We start from the raw sequence: 24,520 nt of genomic DNA on the forward strand, positions 1-24,520 counted from the left end.
TAGTGGCATTAGTCCTTGTCAGACTTTTCCTGGTAGCCCTTAATTTCTTTATTTCTACAATGAAGTGGTATCTTTCAATCATGATGTGATAATGGCTTATTGTTTTGTTTGAAAGATACAAATTAATTGAAGCAGCTGTAAGGAAACTAACAGAGAAAAGCAGAAATAATAAGCATTCACCAGGACCTATTTCTTCTGTGGCCCAAAGAACCACAGACAACTGACCTCTCAACAATATTTTGCAATGCTCTGAGATTGAGATTGTTAAAGTGCTTAGCACAGTGCTTATTAGTTTCTTAAAGCTTTCTTATTCTTTGGATGGTAGGATCCACCCAGAGATAAAGAATGAACAAAGGATTAGAGGAAAAGTACAAAGAACTCCTAGGAAAGAGGAAAGGCACATTAGGAGAGTAAAAATTTAAAAATACAGAAGTTATTATAATTGCTAGTAACATATTTGCAGAGTACTTTAAAATAAACTATTGTGCTTTTGTTTTCTTTGTGAAATATGGCTAGCTTATAATTGTTAAATTCCTTGGTTATATTTTTTTAAAGAATATTCCATTGACTTGTCAAAGGATAAATTGATAGAGTACATATTTTACAAGGATAAGTTCTATTGTAGTCTCAAAGAATTAGTGAATATGCTATGCTATGCAACTTTCAGAAGGATGAGGGTTAGTAACAGAAAGCCAAAGAAAACAGCGAGATGTCATTATTTTCTAATTTGCTGAAAACAAAAATATTTTAATTTTTCTGAGTTTTAATTTAGCCTTTTAGTTAGAGTAAATATAGAATAAAGCAATGATTCTCTATTTCTTTGTTAATTGATGCCTGTGTTTTTGTGGTAGCAAATTTACTCATTTAGATATCTTTCTTTTTTTTTCCCCCAAAATGAACTTTCAGATGAAAATTTTTACAGCTTTGGGTTTGGGGTCTCTTTTTTCTTTATAAATACATGTTTAGAGACATTGCAGTACACGGAGCTCCATACAGACAGCACCGGGACAAGTGAGAGCCCAACGGGCCCTGGGCGACTCTAGGCCTCACTGAGGAAAAACACCTAAACATGAGCAAAGGAGATCCTAAGACGCTGGCTGAGAGGCAAAATGTCATCACGTGCATTCTTTGTGCACACTTGCCGGGAGGAGCACAAGGAGCAGCACCCAGATGCTTCGGTCAACTTCTCAGAGTTGTCTAAGAAGTGCTCGGAGGTGGAAGACCATGTATGCTAAAGAGAAAGGAAAATTTGAAGACATGGCAAAGGCAGGCAAGTCCCGTTATGAAAGAGGCGTGGAAACGCATATTCCTCCTAAAGGGAAACAAAAAAGAACTTCAAGGATCCCAGTGTACCCAAGGCCTCCGTCGGCCTTCTTCTTGTTCTGTTCTGAGTATGGCCCCAAAATCAGAGGAGAACATCCTGGCCTGTCCACTGGTGATGTTGCAAAGACACTGGGAGAGATGTGGAACCAACTGCTGCAGATGATAAGCAGCCTTAGGAAAAGATGCTGAGCCAAAGGAAAAATACGAAAAGGACATTGCTGCCTACCGAGCTAAAGGAAAACCTGACGCAGCAAAACGGGAGCTGTCAAGGCTGAAAAAAGCAAGAAGAAGGAAGAGGAGGATCATGAGGAAGATGAAGAGGATGATGAAGAAGAAGATGAAGATGATGAATAAGTTGGTTCTAGTGCAGTTTTTTTTCCTTGTCTATAAAGCATTTAACGAAGAGTACACAACTCACTCCTTTTAAAAAAATTGAAATGTAAGGCTGTGTAAGATTTGTTTTTAAACTGTACAGTGTCTTGTTTTGTATAGTTAACACACTACCAAATGTGTCTTTAGATATCCCTGTTGGGGCGGTATTTTCGATAGCCACTAACCTTTCCTGGTACAGTATGGGGGTTGTAAATTGGCATGGAAATTTAAAGCAGGGTCATGTTGGTGCACAACACGAATTAGTTATATGTGGGGACAGTAGTTTTTCATCTTCAGTTGTCTCTGATGCAGCTTATACAAAATAATTGTTCTGTTAACTGAATACCACTCTAATCGCAAAAAAAAAAAGGTTGCAGCTGTTTTGTTGACATTCTGAATGCTTCTAAGTAAATAAAAATTTTTAAAAAATACATATTTATAACAGGCATGAATTTTTATGTACATGAAATAGAACAGATAACTCAAATTCCATCATTAAGTCTACTCCAGTTGATAAAAGCAGATGGTAAAAACAGAAGAAATGTAAGATCTTATTAAATGTAAGATCACAATTTTAAAAAACTAAGATATTGCCAGTTGGCTTTAGATAACTTTTGGGAGTTACACTAGAGAAATATTTGTTTAGGTTTACATTTTCTCTCTTCCACTAGGATATTTTAGTGTTATTACAATGATTATTTGATTTGGCATTTATAATCTTGAAATATAATTTTTTAGAAATTTCATTAAAGTACATGCACATCATATTGGAAGAAATAGAAAATTGATTATAGTTTTAAATGTAGTTTATTTATTAGTGGAAAATACTCAATGATAAGAACATTTATCTAAGTCTAGCAAAGACAGGATAAACAGAACACAAATATGTTTATCAACATTATCATAATGTTGAGCATTATGATCCCATTTAAAATACAAAAATATAACCAATAAGTTTTTTAAAACTTTATAGTTAAGAATTACACATTCTTTTTCAACCTTCAAATCCCTTAAATCACAGCAATAATCTTATCTACAGATAAAATAACATTTTACAAAATGTAAACATAATACTTTGCCCAATCTTCTATCTTTAGCTCATAAACCAAAAGATGGAATTCTATCCAGGGTGGGGACATGGCATTGTGAATCTTAAAGGAAACACTTGAGTATATCTGGGCTCACACACTGACCTTTGGGATGAGGAATTAGTCATCTGATCAGTGGGAAGCTGACTTTCATGGAGCTGTAGTTTCTAATAGATAGAGAAATCTTGTTAAAGGCCAGTGTTAGTGCATAGCATGCCATCATGGCCTCACTTCTACTTCCTATATTCATATTTTCTGATAAGAAAGCCAAAGCTTGGCCCTTTTTCCCACATGTGGAAGGAGGCTCACCCTTTGTTCTCTTTTCAACTGCAATAATACAACGTGTTAAAAGCTTGCTTGCAATTCAAGATTAAAATTTTCTTTATTTTCTAAATTAAGGTAGTTATTTATAGATGAAATAACATTTTAAGAACCACAAACATTAAAATATGTTAATATATTTTGCTTTATCATTTGTACAGAGTAAACCCCTGTATAGTAATTGAGCTGTCTTTTATTATATTAGGAGACAACATATTGTTCACTACTGCTTTAAAAGTCTAAGAGTATTAATGGTAAAAGCTGCACTAATGGAAAAAGCAGACTTATATACTTTTTCCAGCACCTTAATGTTATCTCTTGTGCTGTAAAAACTGTTATATGATACTAAATTCCTCTCAAAAGTAAAATCTTCCTTCGCTTATAAACAAATATTATTGTATTTTTGAAAAAATAAAGAATAGAGTTAACCAAAAATAATATTATTGTAGCTTCTTACTTTGATTACTACAAAAAATAGAAGAGATTTATATTTTTAGCTTGTGACACTTCCTCCCTATGAGTCCTTTGAAACCATTTCTATCTCTAGTGGCAGTAACTGTGCATATTAAGTGTTTTATGAATGGATGAATAGGATAGATGGAATAGATGGATGGGATGAATAGATAAAGAGAATAGAGGGCATATATGAATAGGATAATGGAATGAACAGATGGATTAAATAGATTTATGGTTTAAGGTATAAATGGAATGAATGGATGGAGCAGATGGATGGATAGGTAGAATGATTAGTTGGAATGGATAAATAAATTGATGGAACGAATGGATAGCTGAAGAATCAGAAGCTCCATTCAGGTGAGTCAAGGTATTTGAATATTACAATGTATTAGTTAACATATATTTACTACTCACCTCTAGATGCCAAAAATGTAATGGGTGGTGAAGTTCACAGTGATGGAAAGAACAGAGATAAAAAAAGATAAAAGTAATAATACAATGTAATAAGTACTAGAATGGAAATTTCAAGTCCCATGAGGTCATAGAAGAAAAGAGAGGACTTTTTTTTAAGATGTAGTAATTAATCTGGGTCTTGGAAAAGATAATTTTTAACAATATAACCTGAAATGTTACATGAGGAAAACGCGTCCACTGTATGAAAGAGTTTAGTTAGGTGGGCAAAAGTAAAGAAAAGGGAATACCAGGAAAATGTGCCCAAGTACAGATATAAAATTGCGTGATATTCAAGTGATTAGGCATGGCCTAATTTATAGGAAGAACCCACAGAGTCATTTATTTTGATGTTTCAGTTTTATTTATCTCTTAGAGCTTCTCACAATGCATTTCCAATTCCTGCCACACAGCTCGCCTTATTACTTATCCTATATTCCTCAGCTCTATATTGACCTCTTAATGTGTGGATGTTATCAATAGCCACTAGAAGCAAGGTATGGTTACTGATACCAATGGTCATATCTCATTTATAGTTATACAGTATTTTAAGTGTATTTTAACTATGACCCATCACATGAAGTCAGGTGTGGAATTTTTTATTGCAGCATCACATTGGTGCTCAGAAAGTTTCTGATTTTGGAACATTTCCTATTTTGTATTTTTGGATTATGGTTGGTCAACTTACATTTTTCTTTAATATTCATTAGCATTCACTAAAAGTACTTTTCAATTATAGCTATTTTTGAGACAAAACGTTAAAGGTAGAAAAGTGTATTCCACAGGACCAGTGTGTAGTGGGGGATAGTGGAAATTAGATTGAGAGATCCAAAGGGAAAGTAAAATATAGTAAAACAGTCAGGCTGGGAGCAGTAGTACATGCTTGTAATGCCAGCAACCTGGGAAGAAGGCTGAGGCAGGAGGATCACAAGTTTATGGCCAGCTTGGGCAATTTAGTGTGGCCTTGTATCAAAATAAATAATAAAAAGGGCTAGGGATATAGCTAGTGGTAGAGCACCCCTGGGTTCAATCCTCAGTACTGCACATTTAAAAAAAAAATAATTAAAAAGTCAGAAAAAAACTAAAGCTTTATCTTTAGTCTCTGGGGAAAAGGGAGAGAAGAGAACAGTCAAATTGTGTCTCCTGCTAATAAAAGGAATTTGAAAGGAAGAGAATGTGAAGGGATAAAAATTTGCCTGTCACTAACCAAAATGAATAGCTTTCTTAGGCATTACTGATAACATGTTGTTGCAAATGCTTTCTAATTTGGTCTTGAGATCTCTCTCTGCAAAGTGACTTTAATTCTAGCCCTGCCCTGTCAGGGCTCCAGGAGAGCTGATTGTGGGTGTTTACAGTGTACTTTTCTTGGGACTCCTCTTTATCCTGGTGGATGACCTAATGCCTAAGTATCTACGTGTGACTAGGTATCTCACTCACAGGAAACTTACTCATACTATCAGACATAAGTGTGACTCTTGTCTGATCTAATCTATTTTATTCCTATCAAGAGAATCGTTCCCCAGGACAACTCTGAGTGAGAAAGAAGTTGGGTTCAAATGTGTTGGTCAGGTGATACACAGAGGAAGGAGAGCAACAAAAGGAAATAACAGAAAAGGTTTTATTACCTACAGATCATAGAAAGAAGTCAGTATGCTTTACAGGCCTATAAGAAGAGGAGACTCATCCAGGACTTGCACTGAAATCAGTGGGTGGAAAATGAGAGAGACAGAAGAACTTTGGGACTAAAGTCTTTCTTGGAGTTCAGAATGTTACCCAAGCAAGTTTCCATAGAGAATTCTAATGATGGATTAAAAGCAAGAAGACATGAGTTTTGTGGGGTCACACTGACTGTGAAGCAGCCTCTGTGACATACTTATACAGTCAATACAAGGTATTGGAGTCAGTAAGCTGAGTCAAGTAACTTGGATCTAGCTATCTTACAGGGAGGTGACCATCAGGGGCCCATTGTTGAAAGCAGATATCTGGATTAACTATATCAAGAAACTGGGAGATTATACAATTTTGCAGTTGGAGTTGGTCTGTCAGAGCATGATCCATGCCCTGTGTATGCCTTGTCTAGTCACCTGCCAACGGCCACCATGGACCTTAGGATTGCTCTGATGTTGAATCCCTTAACTGTTCATAGCTCACCTGATAGAGAACAAGGACTTTGGGTCACTTCCCCCCAGCTTCACCCACTCTCAGCAGGAAGCAGTTTTTTCCACAAAAATGGATGTAGAAATTGGCAGAGGGGAAATGTAACAGTGGTCCACGTTAGGCTTTGAATACAGCCCTTGCTGCTCTACCAATGCGACTTATTTTTAAAATGGACATGTTTCTTTCTCTTCCTCTCTCCCTCCCCTGCCATAATCTTTGCTTCCCTAATCTTGGGGAAACAGGATTACCTTTATTCTCCCATCCTAGGCAGAATTATCTGACTTGAGCACACACCCACCACAGAAACAAAGTAATTCAGACTTGGGTGGCACCAGAAGATCTAAGATATGACTATCTCCTGAATTAATAAGTGAATTACTGAGAACACGTAGAATGTAGCCTTTGAATCTCCTCTTTAATAAAACCCTGATAGGCAGAATCACAATCTCTGGGGCAAGAGTCCTCTATGTTTCCCCTTTGCTAGCAAATAGTCAAACTTCTTATAACTTTTTCTAAAGAAAGAAAAAAGAAAAGGAACCGGGAAAAGATGGAGAACAGGAAATTGTGTCTAGCATGGTTAAGTCCTGCATCTAGTATGAGAAAGTTCTACTTATAGTTAGAATGTATGCTGAAGCAACACAAAATTAAAGTAATTCATTATATACGTTTAAAACTAGTATAAATAAATATCACTTTCACAGTAGCAATAAGAAGTATAAAATACTGAGGTTAAATAAATGAAACAAGAGCAAAACTTAATATAAAAATTTAGAGCTCATACATAAAAAAAATTACCCAAAAAATTGAGACATATCATATCCCTAGATACAAAGACTCAGTATTATAAAGCAAAGCAATTCTGATCCAAATCCCCTTTTTGTTTTGCAGGGGTTGGGGATTTTTGCTTTTGCTTTTGTGTTCCTCAGGATAGAACTTGTGGCCTTGCAGATGCTAGACAGGTGTTCTACTACTGAACTCTACCAAAACTTTTAAAAAATGAATCTTGATCAGCTTATTCTAAAAATTACATAGAAGAAAAAAATTATATTTATTCTACTAGAAATCAAAACATGATATACACCTGGTATAAAACAGTATGATATTAATTGGCCTAGAACTAAACAAATAGATGAAGGAAAAGAATAAAGTTTAGGGGAACAATTCCAAAGTACATTTCTACAATTCTACAGAGTTCCTCAGAAGTTTCCCAGTAGAACTGAGCCTGTTATCTACAATGGCAAATCATTTGTTAACCCACCCTTTACTGGTCTTCCTCCCTTTCCCATTTCACTTTGTCTACCCCTCTTCTATTTCCTAGGATCATCTTCCAATTAGAATACCTATACTCAAGTTGTTTTCTCAGTCTGATTTTGCAGGAACCCAAAATAAAATAATTAATTTAATACTCTACATGCTTCTGTATAATATTAAAGTTGCATAGTGATAATACATATATATATATATATATATATATATATATATATATATATATATGTGACTTGTGTCATCCAAGTAATATATTTTAAATGATTGCTCGACCAAATCAGACCTGTGAATTTGGAATATTTTAGGGTATGTTTATTTTACTACGGAAGGCCTCGTAAATAATATTCAATGTCTTCATATTCTTCCAAATTTCTCAAAACTTAGACTAGAGTCCTACAAACTCTAAGACTTATAACTCATTTTACTCTTTTTTTCTTTTTATTTGTGGTGCTGAGATGGAACCCAGGGCCTTATGCTTGCAAGGCAAGCACGCTACCAACTGAGCTATATCCCCAGCCCTCATTTTACTCTTAAACTTTCACATTTGTGAATTTTTTTTTCTACTAATAAGTTAGTGATTATTTTCTTTTACAACACACAAACTGATCACCACTGATGGTCTGGCACTCATATATTTTACTATCTCTTATTTTATTTTTATTTTAATTAACATAATAATTGCATATATTTATAGAATAAAGTATATGTTCAAATATATGTACACAATTCATACTGATCAGATCAGGATAATTAGCATTTCTAGATCCTTATCATTTCTTCATGTGTAGAGACTTTGAGTTCCTCTCTTCTAGTTCTTCATAAAATACGATTGGTTATTGTGAACTGGTACCCACTGTTCTGCAGAATACTAGAACTTCCTCCTATCTAACTATACATAGGTACCTACTATCCAACCTCCCTCTATCTCCCTCTCACTTCCCTTTGTAGCCTCTAGTAATTGCTATTCTATTCTTTTCTACTTTAACTTTTTAGCTTCCACATATGAAAGAGAATATGTGGTATTTGATCTGCCTGGCTTATATTGCTTAACATAATGTCCTCCAGCTCCATCCAGTTCACCACAAATGACAGGATTTCATTGTTTTTTAATGTCCCAATAATATTCATTGTGTATATATGCCACATTTTCTTTATCCATTCATATATCAATGTACATCTGGACTGATTCCATAGCTTAGCTCCTGTGAATAGTGCTGCAATAAACATGGGAATGCAGATGTCTCTTCAACATAGTGAATTCATTTTCTTTGGATATAAACCTAGAAGTGGGAACACTTTCACATATAGAAAATAATAATATGGAATCATAGAAAACAATTTTTGAAATAAAATTTTAGATTTACAAATCTATAAAAAATCTACTATTTATAAATCTGCACTAAATGGGATTTCTCTGTCCCACATCTAAAAATACTTGCAGGTTTATGCATTGTAATACTATAACTAAAGGATATTTAGAAACATTATCTCTGAAGAATATGTGAGTGTGTTTGTTACCAAAAAGAATATAGGGAAGTGTACAGATCTGGATATGTGATCTAGGGAACGACAGAGAATATTATCAACAATTGAACTCAGGAAATCCCATTTATTTTTACTCTAAACTGAAAACTGTTCTTCAAACAGGAAACAGGAAGTTGAGTGCCTAGGCTAAAAGGGAAGCTTAGGAGCAGAAAAAGGGTGGTCTAAGAGAGATATGACACAGTGCAGAAAAGCTGGAATTAAAATCAAACAGTAAAGATATTGCACAGACAATAGAGAAAATCATTTGAGAGACTGCCGTAATTCACATATATGTGCCATTGCTCAGATAAACCACACAAATCTCCCTCTCCAATGGGTCAGCAAATAGGTAGATTTCACTACAGATGATGATGGTGGGAGAATGGAAAAAGGATATTGATTAAAAGATACACAGCCTAACTGTAGTGTGGTGGAATTATGAGTAAGGTGAAGGGAGATCCTTGTCAGAAACTGACTTTTCATGAAACCCATGACCCCCGAAAAGAGAGAACTTACCTAAAATGAGCTATTGAAGGCATCCTCTCTAAGTGAAGAGGAATTATTCAGCCTGAATCTGTTCAGTAGGAAAAAGAAATAAATCTTTCCAGGGCAATGGAAAATCATAAATAAATCATAATCAAATTACAAATACATAAATGAAAAATCATAAACCAATGTCTTCATAACCTTCCAAGTCTTTGTGGGAAGGAAGCAGAAATTAAGACCAGAGTTACATGGTACATTAGAATTACATATGATTCCTTCATTAATGTGTTCCATTGTTCTCAATTATATCTTCATAGTGTTCCAAAACAAAATTGCCATCTTGATTACTAATGGCAGGTATTTGAAACACCAGGAACTAATATGTAAATGGTGGTCAAAGTTCTGGCACTCAAGACACCAGATACCCGCACTAGGAGAGTAGCATACAGTTTAGATCATGTGCTAAAAAAGGTAAGTGCTTCAAAACAGTGAGAAAGGATCCTGAATCTACCTGCTCACACTTAGCAATATCATATGCCTGTTAGGTCAGAATAATAAATAGAGAATTCTCTATCAATCAGAGAGTAGAAACAGTCTTTCAATTCTGCTGATATATATAATTATCAGTGAGACAATTTTTAAATTGGTGAAAATGTAGTATAATATATTCTAGTACCTTCCAGAAGATCTCTTAAAGAATCACTTAGTTAGCAACTTCAAGAACAGAGCAAGTGTACATAAAGCCCAAAAGGAAGACTTTTGGAGCTTAGCTAGTTTCTCTTTCTTTCTTTCTTTCTTTCTTTCTTTCTTTCTTTCTTTCTTTCTTTCTTTCTTTCTTTCTTTTAGTTTATTTTATTGCTAGTTTCTTAATGAGTTATTGTATAACAAACTTAGAGACTTATAATGACAACTGTTTTATTTTCACATAATTCTGTGGATCAGAAATTTGAGCTGGGTTCAGTAGAGTGATTGACCTGCTGATCTCAGGTGGGGTCACTCAAAAGGATGCTATCATCCAGAAAGCAATAGAGATTATGGTCCAAGTTGGCCTTACTCAAAAGTCTTAATGTTGGTGCTGGCTTTAGCTGGGCCTCTGTCTCTATGTAGTCTGTCATCCTCAAGGAGACTAGCTAGGGTTTATTCACATTGTGATGGCAATTTTCCAAGAAGACAAAAGCAAAAACTTCAAAGGTTTCCTGATACCTGGGTTCAGAAGTACCACAATGTTGCTTCCACTGAATTCTTTTGGTAAAAGTTAGCCCACATTCAAAGATGTGGAGAAAGAATTTCACTGCTTGATGAGAGAAGTTGCAAAGAAACACTTGTACACAAGTCGGGGGAATATCATAACTGTCACAATAAACAGCCTACCATAGCTAGAGAAATGCCTTTCTTAAGAGCTTGGACTGAAACTGAAAAGACCACAAGAGGCTTCCACACAAGAGGCCGCCCAATATATTTATGGTGGGATCTTGGAAGTGAGCTGGACCACTCATTGCTTGAATACTAAAGGAGTTAGGGAAAACATTTACCAAGACAAACCCAAGCTCTTTTCTTTCATCAAAATATTGCCAATTCTGAAACAACCTAGGACTAGAAAATAGGACAACTGAAGGAATATGGACAATAGGCCCCAGGAGGGTTACTTCCCTTACTGTTGCCCACTGCCATCCTGCCCTGCCCTAAATTAACCCTGCCACCAAAACTCCCCTGACCTGGTCCTGCCCACCAAAAGGCCCACCAAAAGAACTAACTCCTCCCATGGCCTGGCTCTTCTAAAACCCTATAAAACCCAGACCTTCATGGTGGCCCCCTGCCATCTTCCCCTGAAGATGTGCCCCTCCAGTGCTGAATAAAGCATCGCTGGTCCATGAAGTCTGTCTTCATTTTCTTTTTCTTTTTTTATTCTCTTTCATGTGCTTTCAACAAGCATTTTAACGATCAAATCATTTCCCAAGCGTTCACTTTGTTTATCTGAAATGCTTCTCTGCCAGATCTTCAGAGAGCTGACTTTGTGTGTGTGTGTGTGTGTGTGTGTGTGTGTGTGTGTGTCTCACACATGCTAGGTAAGTAATCTACCACTGAGCTACATCTCCAACCCCAGATAGCACTTGAGGGTCATCTCAAATTTTGCCTCAGTGGGGAAACCTCTGACTACCCAAATTAAAGTTAATTTCCCTCATTTTACTTACACAATTTCTTGGTAGCAATATTATTACCTGAAATTACTTTAATATTTGTCTACTTGTTTATGACCTACTTCCATCACTAGCACACAAGCTCCATGAGATTTGAGATTCTGTTCATTTGTTTAGCATAATAATATCAGCTGATGATAAGTGCTTGAAAAAGTAGTAAGGCAAGGATGAGATTTTAATTACTTTTTACTAATATTCCAGGTTTGGCTCAAGTCTTAACCTCTTTTATAAAGCCCCAAGTAGATGACAGCAACTCTTTCTTGGGCTTGGGCTTACCATGCATTTCCTGTACAAACATGTCAACTTGGAACTTCACATTATGTTACCGATTCAAGTGTTTGGAATGCATCTAATTTACCTCAATCTCCTTCACTTGCAAAACGGAAAATCATCACCTCACTTACTATGTGAATTAAAAAAGATTATATATGTAAAACGCCTACTAAAGAACCTAGTATAGGATAGGTACTCAATACATGGTAGGCACTGTTTTTATTGTTCACAGTTCAGTTGTAAATAATTGGGGTTACACATCTCAAGTTCAATCAATAATCCATTAATTTTTGCTTTAAGTTACTAACTCATTTCTTTCCTCTAAAGGATTCTCTGACTCCTCATATTGTCCTAGGAAATATCTGATCATTGCTAATTACAGTCTTCCAACGTTCAAACCAGAAGTATAACTCTACTGGCTTCAGAGTCAGAATATCACAGAGAGCATTAGATAGGACGTTGTTACCAGTTGCCATTGGTGTTCTTATCTGCTGAGCACCTGTCAATTTTCTTAATCTTCTGGCATTCTAGCCACTCCCTTCCCCTTCCCCACAAAACCCAGCCTTCCTTCACTTATGTTGCTCATCTAAGTGGTGATCTCCCCACTTTCTTTATTCCTTGCAATTCCATGTTACAGCAATGGGTACAAATGCTCTTAGAAATGACATGTTTTAGACTGTCCATGCTTCAGCTATTCTATCATCTTACTTTTATTAATGTTATTGTAATGATTTCTAGTCACATTTTATAGCCACAGCATGAAATCCTTTGCATTAAGCTAAATTTACATTAATATAATAGTTGAAGCATCCTGAATCTGAAAAGCCTGCTGTGTTTGTCCTAGGAGGCTGTTTTCCTTAGATACCAGAACATTTGAGTTTGCTCAAATCTCAGGCTCCTTCTCAACCTCCTGTTCAAATACTTCCCATTTATTCTTGTTGATATGTTAGACACCATCTAGCAGGTGGGGAAAGAATGTGAAATGTGCTTGTCACTTCTTCCTCACCATCAATTGGCCCTGTCTAGATCCCTAGTGGACCATTTTGAATTCAATGGGTCTCTTCACTACATTCCGTTTTTTCTTTTTTCCTCTTTTTTTTTTTTTTCTTTTTACACTTCTACACTATTCTCCAATCACTTCTTTTCCTTCTTTACTTCATCCCCACAAGGAGGCAAATGAACAATTAGGTTCAGTGATGTCATAACTGGCATAACTAGCTGATATAAAGGGCTAGTGGCAGGTTTGATGTAACAAGCCAAGACATCTTGATTCCCTCCATGGGGCTCAACAAATCCTCCTAGGAAGGCTATAAAACCTTATTATCTGTGTCACAGAAAATGCCATTAACCTAAGAAAAATGGGATATAGCAGCTACCAAAAACAATTTATTTCCTCTTGGGAAAGAGGATTACTAAATCTAACATAGGAATTTTTAAGAATATGTGAGATAGTATATTGTGAGAGGTAATCAATCTAAATCAATATCTTAATGAAAAATATATCCTGCTTTGAAATTTTGAGGCATTTTTATAGACTACACAAAAGGTATTTTAAACCTTTTGGATATTTTATAGACAGTTATATACAGAAGTGTTTAAAAACTCAAGAGTATAAAACCCATATGATTTGTCCCCATGAGAATTCATTCATTTCAGTAAAACACAGAAGTGCAAAGTAGCAACTTAGTTTTCTTTTCTCTTTATTATTTATTTTACTTTTTGCAGTGCTGGGGACTGAACCCAGGTGCTGAAGATGAACCTAGCTCACACATGGTAGGCAAGTTCTCTACCACTGAGCTACACTCTAGCCTTTTTAAAAAAATTTATTTATTTATTTTTTAATTTTGACACAAGGTCTAGCTAAGTTGCCCGGGTTGGCCTTGAACTTGCAACCCTCCTCCCTCAGTTTCCCCAGTAGCTGTACCTACAGGCATGTACCATGGAATTCAGTCAAAGTTTTTTTCCAGCTCAGATAGTAGTATTTTGTCTAATGTTCATCTTCTTTACAAGAAAAAAGATTTTAAATGATATGCTCTGGGAAAAAAAAAAAGGAAGGTCATTTGTCCTGTTGAGCACTTTATTGGGTTTTAGATAGGCCAAGATGTTCAGGCTGAATTTGGCAGTAGAAGACATAGAAAGCTAAATTACTCAGCCACTTAAGAGTGGGAAGAATTGAAGTTTTGCTCCTTAGAGGACAAAAAGTGAGAAGAGTAAGAAAAGTACAGGAATACAGTTGAGTTATTTTCTGTTACTGTGATATGATATGAATCTCTTTATATTACCAGCTGTAATGGCTATAATGGTTAATTTGAATTGTTAACTTGATTGGATTAAGAGATGCCAGTGATTAAGAGGTTTCTGGGTGTGTCCATGAAGGTTTGTTTAGGAATGATTGGAATGTGGGATAGTGAACTGGAGACCCTTACTAAGCATGGGTAGCACTGACCAATAGGATGGTGGCTTGGATGGAATAAAAGATGGAAGAACAAGGAAGCAGATGCAGATGCAAGCTGGACTCTTCTTGAATGGGTTCTTGATTGCTGCTTCAATCATGTGAGGATATTGGACTCCCACTTCTTCACTCTTCCAAAGTGAACTCTGCCAGTGATTCTCCAGGTAGTTTCCAGAAGCCTTGGTCTCAGACTAGGGTAGCACTGTTGATCCTTCTTGTTCTGGGGTTTCCACCTCTTGGACTGCACAGCTGCTGGTTCTTCCAGCTCTGTAGCCTGCAAACAGCCATTGTGGACTGTCCAGCTTCTGGTCATGTAAGCCAGTCTAATAAATTCTCTGTGAATGGCCTCTGTGAATGTTTTTTAATAGCCAGTAGGGAAAAAGAGCAAAATTCACAACTGGGTTAACATGATATGAAATATGGGCCATATGAACAGAATGGTGCATGGTCTACACATTAGACTAAGTAAATGGAAGCAGGAACCCAGCATCAGAACTATGAGATCACAACCATCAGGAAACTCACATAAATCTTTTTTTTTTTTTTTTTTTGAGGTGCTGGGGATGGAACCCAGGGCCTTATGCACGCAAGGCAAGCACTCTACCAACTGAGCTATCTCCCCAGCCCTCACATAAATCTTAAGAAAAAGTTTTTTTTTTTTATTTATTTATTTATTTTTTTACGTTTACATAGGGTAATGATGTTTCTTTTTTTTCCCTTCCCCCCACCCCTCCCACCCTTTTCCCTTTATACAGTCCTTCTTTCCTTCATTCTTACCGCTCTCCTTAGCCTAACTCTAAACCTAACCCTAAACCTAATGCTAACCCCTCCCACCCCCATTATATGTCCTCATCCGCTTATCAGCGAGATCATTCGTCCTTTAGTTTTTTGAGATTGGCTTATCTCACTTAGCATGATATTCTCCAATTTCGACCATTTGCCTACAAATGCCATAATTTTATCATTCTTCATTGCGGAGTAATATTCCATTGTATAAATATGCCACAGTTTCTTTATCCATTCATCAACTGAAGGGCATCTAGGTTGGTTCCACAATCTGGCTATGGTGAATTGAGCAGCAATGAACATTGATGTGGCTGTATCTCTGTAGTATGCTGATTTTAAGTCCTTTGGGTATAGACCAAGGAGTGGGATAGCTGGGTCAAATGGTGTTTCCATTCCAAGCTTTCTGAGGAATCTCCACACTGCTTTCCAGAGTGGCTGCACTAATTTGCAACCCCACCAGCAATGTATGAGTGTTCCTTTTTCACCACATCCTCGCCAACACCTATTGTTGCTTGTGTTCTTGATAATCGCCATTCTAATTGGGGTGAGATGAAATCTTAGGGTAGTTTTGATTTGCATTTCCCTTATTACTAGGGATGTTGGACATTTTTTCATATATCTGTTGATTACTTGTACATCTTCTTCTGTGAAGTGTCTGTTCATTTCCTTAGCCCATTTGTTGATTGGATTATTTGTATTCTTGGTGTAGAGTTTTTTGAGTTCTTTATAGATTCTGGAAATTAGCGCTCTATCTGAGGTATGGTTGGCAAAGATATTCTCCCACTCTGTAGGCTCTCTCTTCACATTTCTGATAGTTTCCTTTGCTGAGAGAAAGCTTTTTAGTTTGAATCTATCCCAGTTGTTGATTCTTGCTTTTATTTCTTGTGCTATGGGAGTCCTGTTAAGGAAGTCTGATCCTAAGCCAACAAGTTGAAGATTCGTACCTACTTTTTCTTCTATAAGATGCAGGGTCTCTGGTCTGATTCCAAGGTCCTTGATCCATTTTGAGTTGAGTTTTGTGTAGGGTGAGAGATAGGGGTTTAATTTCATTCTATTGCATATGGTTTTCCAGTTTTCCCAGCACCATTTGTTGAAGAGGCTATCTTTTCTCCATTGCATATTTTTGGAACCTTTGTCTAGTATGAGAAAATTGTATTTATTTGGGTTTGTATCCATGTCCTCTATTCTGTACCATTGATCTACCTGTCTATTTTGGTACCAATACCATGCCGTTTTTGTTACTATTGCTTTGTAGTAGAGTTGAAGATCTGGTATTGCAATACCCCCTGCTTCGCTCTTGCTACTGAGGATTGCTTTAGCTATTCTAGGTTTTTTATTCTTCCAGATGAATTTCATAATTGCTTGCTCTATTTCTGCAAGGTACATCATTGGGATTTTAATTGGAATTGCATTGAATCTGTATAGCACTTTAGGTAGTATAGCCATTTTGACAATATTAATTCTGCCTATCCAGGAACATGGGAGATCTTTCCATCTTCTAAGGTTTTCTTGAATTTCTTTCTTTAGTGTTCTGTAGTTCTCATTGTAGAGGTCTTTCACCTCTTTTGTGAGATTGATTCCCAAGTATTTTATTTTTTTCGATGCTATTGTGAATGGGGTAGTTTTCCTAATTTCTCTTTCTGAAGATTCATCACTTATGTATAAAAATGCATTGGATTTATGAGCATTGATCTTGTAACCTGCTACTTTACTGAATTCACTTATGAGTTCTAAAAGTTTTCTGGTGGAATTTCCAGGTTCCTCTAAATATATAATCATGTCATCAGCGAACAGGGATAGTTTGAGTTCTTCTTTTCCTATTCGTATCCCTTTAATTTCTTTGGTTTGTCTGATTGCTCTGGCTAGAGTCTCAAGGACGATGTTGAATAGAAGTGGTGAAAGAGGGCATCCCTGCCTTGTTCCAGTTTTTAGGGGGAACGCTTTCAGTTTTTCACCATTTAGAATGATATTAGCCATGGGCTTAGCGTAGATTGCCTTTATAATGTTTAGGAATGTTCCCACTACCCCAATTTTTTCTAGTGTTTTGAGCATGAAGGGATGCTGTATTTTATCGAATGCTTTTTCTGCATCTATTGAAATAATCATGTGATTCTTAACTTTAAGTCTGTTGATATGGTGAATGACATTTATTGATTTCCAAATGTTGAACCAACCTTGCATCCCTGGGATAAAACCCACTTGATCGTGGTGCACTATCTTTTTAATATATATTTGTATGCGATTTGCTAAAATTTTGTTGAGAATTTTTGCATCGATGTTCATTAAGGATATTGGTCTGAAATTTTCCTTCCTCGATGTGTCTCTGTCTGGTTTAGGTATCAGGGTGATATTGGCTTCATAGAACGAGTTTGGGAGGGTTCCCTCCTCTTCTATTTCATGGAATAGTTTGAGGAGTATTGGAATGAGCTCTTCTTTAAAGGTTTTGTAGAACTCGGCTGAGAACCCATCTGGTCCTGGACTTTTCTTTGTTGGTAGGCTTTTGATGACCTCTTCTATTTCATTGCTTGAAATTGGTTTATTTAGGTTGTGTATGTCCTCCTCGTTCAGTTTAGGTAATTCATATGTCTCTAGAAATTTGTTGATGTCTTCGAGGTTTTCTGTTTTGTTGGAGTATAGATTTTCGAAATAGCTTCTAATTATGTTTTGTATTTCACTCGTGTCTGTTGTGATGTTTCCTTGTTCATTCCGAATTTTAGTAATTTGAGTTTTCTCCCTCTTTCTCTTTGTTAGTGTGGCTAAGGGTTTATCAATTTTATTTATTTTTTCAAAGAACCAACTATTTATTTTGTTAATTTTTCCAATTGTTTCTTTTGTTTCGATTTCGTTGATTTCGGCTCTGATTTTAACTATTTCCTGTCTTCTACTACTTTTGGTATTGGTCTGCTCTTCTTTTTCTAGCGCTTTGAGCTGTAGTGTTAAGTCGTTTATTTGTTGATTTCTACTTCTTTTTTTGAATGCACCCCATGAAATAAATCTTCCTCTAAGTACTGCTTTCATAATGTCCCAGAGATTTTGATATGATGTGTCTTTGTTCTCGTTTACTTCTAAGAATTTTTTTATTTCCCTCCTGATGTCTTCTGTTATCCATTCATCGTATAATAGTGTATTATTTAGTCTCCAAGTATTGGAGAAGTTTCTGTTTTTTATTCTGTCATTTATTTCTAATTTCAATCCATTATGATCTGATAGAGTACAAGGTAGTATCTCTATCTTCTTGTATTTGCTAACAGTAGCTTTGTGGCATAAAATATGGTCTATTTTAGAGAAGGATCCATGTGCTGTTGAGAAGAAAGTGTATTCGTTCTTTGTTGGATGGTATATTCTATATATGTCTGTTAAGTCTAAATTGCTGATTGTGTTGTTGAGATCTATAGTTTCTTTATTCAATTTTTGTTTGGACGATCTATCCAGTGGTGAGAGAGGTGTGTTAAAATCGCCTAGTATGATTGTGTTGTGGTCTATTTGAATTCTGTAGTTGAGAAGGATTTGTTTGACGTACGTGGATGAGCCAATGTTCGGGGCATAGATATTTATGATTGTTATGTCTTGCTGATTTATGCTTCCCTTAAGCAGCATGTAATGTCCTTCTTTATCCCTTCTGACTAGTTTTGGTTTGAAGTCCACATTATCTGAGATGAGGATGGATACTCCAGCTTTTTTGCTGTGTCCGTGTGCATGGTATGTTTTTCCCCATCCTTTCACCTTTAGTCTATGGGTGTCTCTTTCTATGAGGTGAGTCTCTTGCAGGCAGCATATTGTTGGATTTTTCTTTTTAATCCAATCTGCCAGTCTGTGTCTTTTGATTGATGAATTCAGGCCATTAACATTCAGGGTTATTATTGTGATATGATTTGTATTCCCAGTCAATTGACTCATATTTGTTTTTGGCATGATTTGGTTTCTCCTTTATTTGGCTATTCCTTTAGGCTAGCGCCTCCTGTTGCTGATTTGCATCGTTGTTTTTCATCTCTTCCTCATGGAATATTTTGCTGAGAATGTTCTGTAATGCTGGCTTTCTTTTTGTAAATTCCTTTAGCTTTTGTTTATCATGGAAGGATCTTATTTCATCGTCAAATTTGAAGGTAAGTTTTGCTGGGTATAAGATTCTTGGTTGGCATCCGTTTTCTTTCAGGGCTTGGTAAATGTTGTTCCAGGCCCTTCTGGCATTTAGGGTCTGGATTGAAAAATCTGCTGATATTCTTATTGGTTTCCCTCTGAATGTAATTTGATTCTTTTCTCTCACAGCCTTTAAAATTCTGTCTTTATTTTGTATGTTAGGTATTTTCATAATAATGTGCCTTGGTGTGGGTCTGTTGTAATTTTGTATGTTTGGAGTTCTATAAGCCTCTTGTATTTGGTTTTCCATTTCATTCTTCAGATTTGGGAAATTTTCTGATATTATTCATTGAATAGATTGTTCATTCCTTTGGTTTGTTTCTCTAAGCCTTCCTCAATCCCAATAATTCTTAAATTTGGCCTTTTCATGATATCCCATAATTCTTGTAGATTCTGTTCATGATTTCTTACCATCTTCTCTGTTTGGCCAACTTTGCTTTCAAGATTAAATAATTTGTCTTCAATGTCTGAGGTTCTGTCGTCCAGGTGCTCCATTCTATTGGTTATGCTTTCTATGGAGTTTTTAACTTGGTTTATTGTTTCCTTCATTTCAAGTATTTCAGTTTGGTTTTTTTTCAGTATCTCTAACTCTTTATTGAAATGATCTCTTGCTTCCCGTATTTGGTCTTTTAACTGTTGATTGGTGCAATCATTTAATGCCTGCATTTGCTCTTTCATCTCCTCCTTCAATGCCTGCATTTGCTCTTTCATCTCCTCATTTGCTTCCCTGATCGTTTTAATTACGTACATTCTGAACTCCCTTTCTGACATTTCTTCTGCTGTGCTGTCATTGGGTTTTATTGATGTAGTATCTAGGTTTGTTTGGGACATTTTCTTCCCTTGTTTTCCTCATATTGGTCAGTTGTCAGTGGGACCCTGAGATATTGCAGTTTTCCGCTATTGGCTTATAGTGTCCCGGTAGATTTCCAGTGTATCACCTCCCAGCCTTCAGTAGCCTGATGTCTTGGAGGAATCTGATAAAGCAGCGTATCTGAAGAAAACTGCCCCTAGCCCCCTACTGGTTCCACGATTTGGAACTGGCTCTGTGCTGAAATGCTCTCACTGTGGGCCTGCACCGTGCAGCTGGCCGTGTGGGAGGAGCTCACTGCCGGAGTGTGGAAGGCTACCTTGGGAAGACTCTAGCTGCCCTGCCCGGCTCCAATAAGCCACCTCTATCTGGGCCTGCCCCCCGGGCCGAGCTTTACCCAGTGGGCAGACTCACCCGTGGCTCTATTTCAGTCCGAGTCTCTCAATGCCTCCCCTTCTTAACTCCTGGGTTCTGGAGCGACAGGGGGTGCAGTCTCCCTCTAGGCCGCCATCTTGGATCGCCCCGAGAAGAGAGCCTGCAGCCGGAGTGGGCAGAGCCGCCTGAAGAGGTGTCTGGCTGCCCTGCCCTGATCCCAGAGGCTGTTTGCGGATCGAGGCTCTCCGTTGGTTCGGGGGCTTGTGGCTGGTTCTATGTAGAAAGTCTCTCACTGGGCGGTCAGCTCCGAGAGGCTAGCCTTGAATGGCACCTCCCACCGCAGGGCAAGAAAAAGTTTGATCATCAATATTACATAGAATCATGGGTTAAATCAACCACACACACATTTTATGCGGCCTCAGAGAACAAAAGAAATATCTCATTTACACAAGTTATGTTTGAGCAGTTTTACTAAAGAAAAGAAATACTGAATGTTGCTTATAATCTAAAACTTTTAAATTGAGTTCTAAAAATAATAAGATCCATATACATAAGAGATTGTCAATATAGCTTTCACCCATCTTCCTTGTCTCTTTTTAATCACTGAAGAGAAATAACTTGGGAAAAATTTTAAAGCATGCCAAAGAAAATTGTAAAATACTAAGGATTTGGGTACATTAATAGATAATGTTATATAAGTTGAATCTGAATCTTCAAAACACCCTGCCCATCCTTTTAATTGTCCTTGTAAGTTTCTATTTCCAGTTCTTACAACTGTTTCAAATCTTTACTATATTCAAATACTCTTTTTGCTTACTCACTACCCACCCTAATTTTTTGCAGATGACTTAGTTTTTCAATTAATAGAAACTTAAATTGATTAAACATTATTTCCCTAAACTTCTTGCCCACCCCTGAATATATACCTGCATCTACCATCTACAAAAATCTAATTTAATCTCAAGATGAGATGTCTAGTCCTTCTGTCTGTGTTGTAGATCCCAAACTTTCTCACCTCTTTAAGACCTTGCTAGTGTCTCTTTCACCATGTGAAACTTTCCTTCTCTATTAGTAGCATGTTTTTAGACTACAGTTCATTTCTTTCATTTAAAAAATAAACTTCTTTAACCCATATTCCTTCTAACACCGCCCACTACTTTTAACTTCTCTTACAGACTTCTTTTAAGCACAGTTTACATTTTTTGTCTTTATTTATTCACAGCACACTATTCTCATTTCAATTAAACAAATATTTCTTTCACAACTGCTATGTATCATTATGCAATGTGGAATCATTGCAAAATTATTTCTGCCCATGCATTTTCATTGCAATTGTACTAGATTACCATAGATTTTCTAATTTTCAAATACAAGAGACACATTTTGATTCTTACATTTCCTGATCTCTCTGAAGCATCTAATGATTTTTTTCACTCTTGCCTTCTTGAAATTCTCTATTCTATTGAAATATGAAACAGCTCATTCCCTTCTTTTACTCCTTATAAGGGCCTTCTTTATATTTTCTTATTGGAAAAGTCTTCAGAGCAGGGGGTAGTGAGGGTCACTATGGGGGAAAATATTCTGCCAAACTTTCCCTAGGCAAAAAGTGGAAGGACCCCGATATTTATAGTCTATGAGGGACAGAGCTTAGATTCCAGCAGATATTTCTCTTTATTGTAAGTTTTTTGAGAGTAAGGTCTTCAATGTCTTCACTATATTATTCCTTGAACTGAAAAATTTTGAGCACAGAATGGGTATTCAATAAATATTTTTACAACACTTTATTGAGAAGTAATTCACATTCAGTTAATTTACCCTTTAAAATATACAAATCATTCTTAGTATTCACAGAGTTGTGCAACTATCATAATTGTATAACTTTATAACAATTTTATTACCTCAAAAATAAACCCTGGGCTGGGGATATAGCTCAGTTGGTTGAGTGTTTGCCTCGCAAGCACAAGGCCCTGGGTTCAAATCCCCAGTACCACAAAAAAATAAATAAATAAAATAAAATAAAATAAACCCTTTGCCCATTAGCAATCACATTCTATGCTCTCCCTCTCTCCAGCCCCTGGAAACCACTAAATTATTTTCTATCTCTATGAATTTACATATTCTGGATATTTTATATAAATACAATCATATAATATGTCTGATATCTGGCTTATTTTACCTAACAATGTTTTCAAAAGTTCATCCATGTTGTAGTATGTATCAGTTCTTTGGTCTTTTATGGCTGAATAATATTTTATTATATGAATATGGTGAATACTTGTGTTGTTTCTACTTCATGGTTATAATGAAATGCTAAGGTGAACAATTGTTTTGGTCAGCTTTTTCATTGCTGTGAGCAAATGCCTGAAAAGAAAAACTGAGAAGTGGGAAAGTTTATTTTGGATCATGGTTTTAGAGGTTCAGTCCATGGTCAGCTGACTCCATAACTCTAGACCTGAGGTGAGGCAGAACATTATGGCAGAAGGACATGGAAGAAGGAAGCAACTCAGGACATGGCGACAATGAAGCAGAGAGAATTCTGCTCACCAGGAACAAAATATAAACCCCAAAGGCACACTTCCAGTAATTTACTTTCTCCAGTCACACTTTACCTGCCTACAGTAAGCATCCAATTAATTCATATCAGTGAATTAATCCACTGATTAGGGTATACTTCTTAGAGTCTGGTAATTTCATCTCTGAAAATCCTTTCATTGTCTTACACAAGATTTTGTGACACCTCATATCTAAACCATAACTTTTCACTTATAGTCCTGCAAAACTCATTCCCATCTCACAAATGCATAATGCAGTTAACCCATTTATAAGAGTTCCTGTGGGAAGCCATCCTTATTTAGCAGAATCAAGTTAGGTTGAGCCATGGGTTACAGATGTCTGACTCCTAGGAACTGCCAGGAAGCATGTGGCGCTGCATGGGAGTGGTTCCCTGTCTCCTTCTGGAATATTCCCTCTAAGAAAATGGCTCCCCTAAGTCCACCCTATCCTGTCCATTATAGAAGAAGTTCCTCCCAGTCTTGACCCTTTTACCTGTGTGTCTATAAATAAAAGAGAGTTAGGCTACTCTATGTTGTTAGAGGCCAGAGCTAGTATAGCCTGACCTGTCACGATCCCTTTCATGTTAAAGAAGTATTGGCTCTGTTGTGTTTATTGAGTAGATAAGTTTATGGGTAATTGATTGATAAATAGCCAACATCATCCTCCAGCAGTTAACCCTTTTCTCATCCACACAGGACATGACTGAGAGACCCCCACAAATCCCTATAGCCTTAACAGTTCTGGCATTACCCAAAAGTACAAGTCCAAACCTCATTTAAAACTCAAAGCAAACTCTTAGCTGTGATAGTAAAGATCAAAAGGAAGTTATGACTATCTCATATATAATGGCACAGAGTAAATGTTTTCATTTCAAAATATTAGCTATCCCTCAAAATCTCATGTGTGAGACTCTGCAAGTTTAGAGGTGAAATGAGTAGGTTATGAGAGCCTTGATCTAATCAGCGAATTAGTCCCCTGATAGGGATTAACTCGGTGGTAACTATAGGCAGGTAAGGTGTGGCTTGAGGAAGTCTCTGGGGACATGCTTTTGGGGTACATATTTTGTCTTTGTTGAGTGGAGTTCTCTCTCTGCTTCTTAGTGCAATGTCCTGAGCTGCTTTCCTTTGCTGCACTCTTCTGCTATGATGTTCTGCCTCATCTTGAGACCCAAGGAAGGAACTGGCTGTCTTTGAACTGATACCTCTGGAATCATGAACTCCAAAATAAACTTTTCTAATTGTTTTTGTCAGGTATTTTTGTCATAGTAATGAAAAAACTGATAAAAATAGGGGCATAGAAAGAGACTGAAATTCAGCTGATCCTATAGATCCATGTCCAACATCTGGGGCATATGGCATAATGATGTTCTTCCTGAAGAGTTATGTAGCTCTGCCCCCATGGTATTGCTGATTGCAGACCACATGACTTTTCTTTTGGCTTGTTTCTGTTTGATTCCTGCATCTTCATCTTCCTTTTCACATCTTCATGTGTTATC

At 36.6% G+C, this 24,520-nt stretch overlaps 1 long non-coding RNA gene across 2 annotated transcripts in view; it reads right to left on the minus strand.

The window, feature by feature from the left end:
• LOC124983051 (uncharacterized) overlaps positions 1–13,948 on the minus strand; it is a 69,832-nt gene extending 55,884 nt beyond the window's left edge. For both annotated transcript variants that reach the window (XR_007108346.1, XR_007108345.1), the window contains exons 1-2: positions 13,843–13,948; positions 9,474–9,531 (exon numbers count right to left, since the gene is read on the minus strand). This is a non-coding gene — a long non-coding RNA (uncharacterized LOC124983051). The remainder of the gene's footprint in view (positions 1–9,473; positions 9,532–13,842) is intronic.
• Positions 13,949–24,520: the final 10,572 nt, after the last annotated feature.

This window comes from Sciurus carolinensis, chromosome 4 (assembly GCF_902686445.1).
Source record: "Sciurus carolinensis chromosome 4, mSciCar1.2, whole genome shotgun sequence".
Lineage (NCBI taxonomy): Eukaryota > Metazoa > Chordata > Mammalia > Rodentia > Sciuridae > Sciurus > Sciurus carolinensis.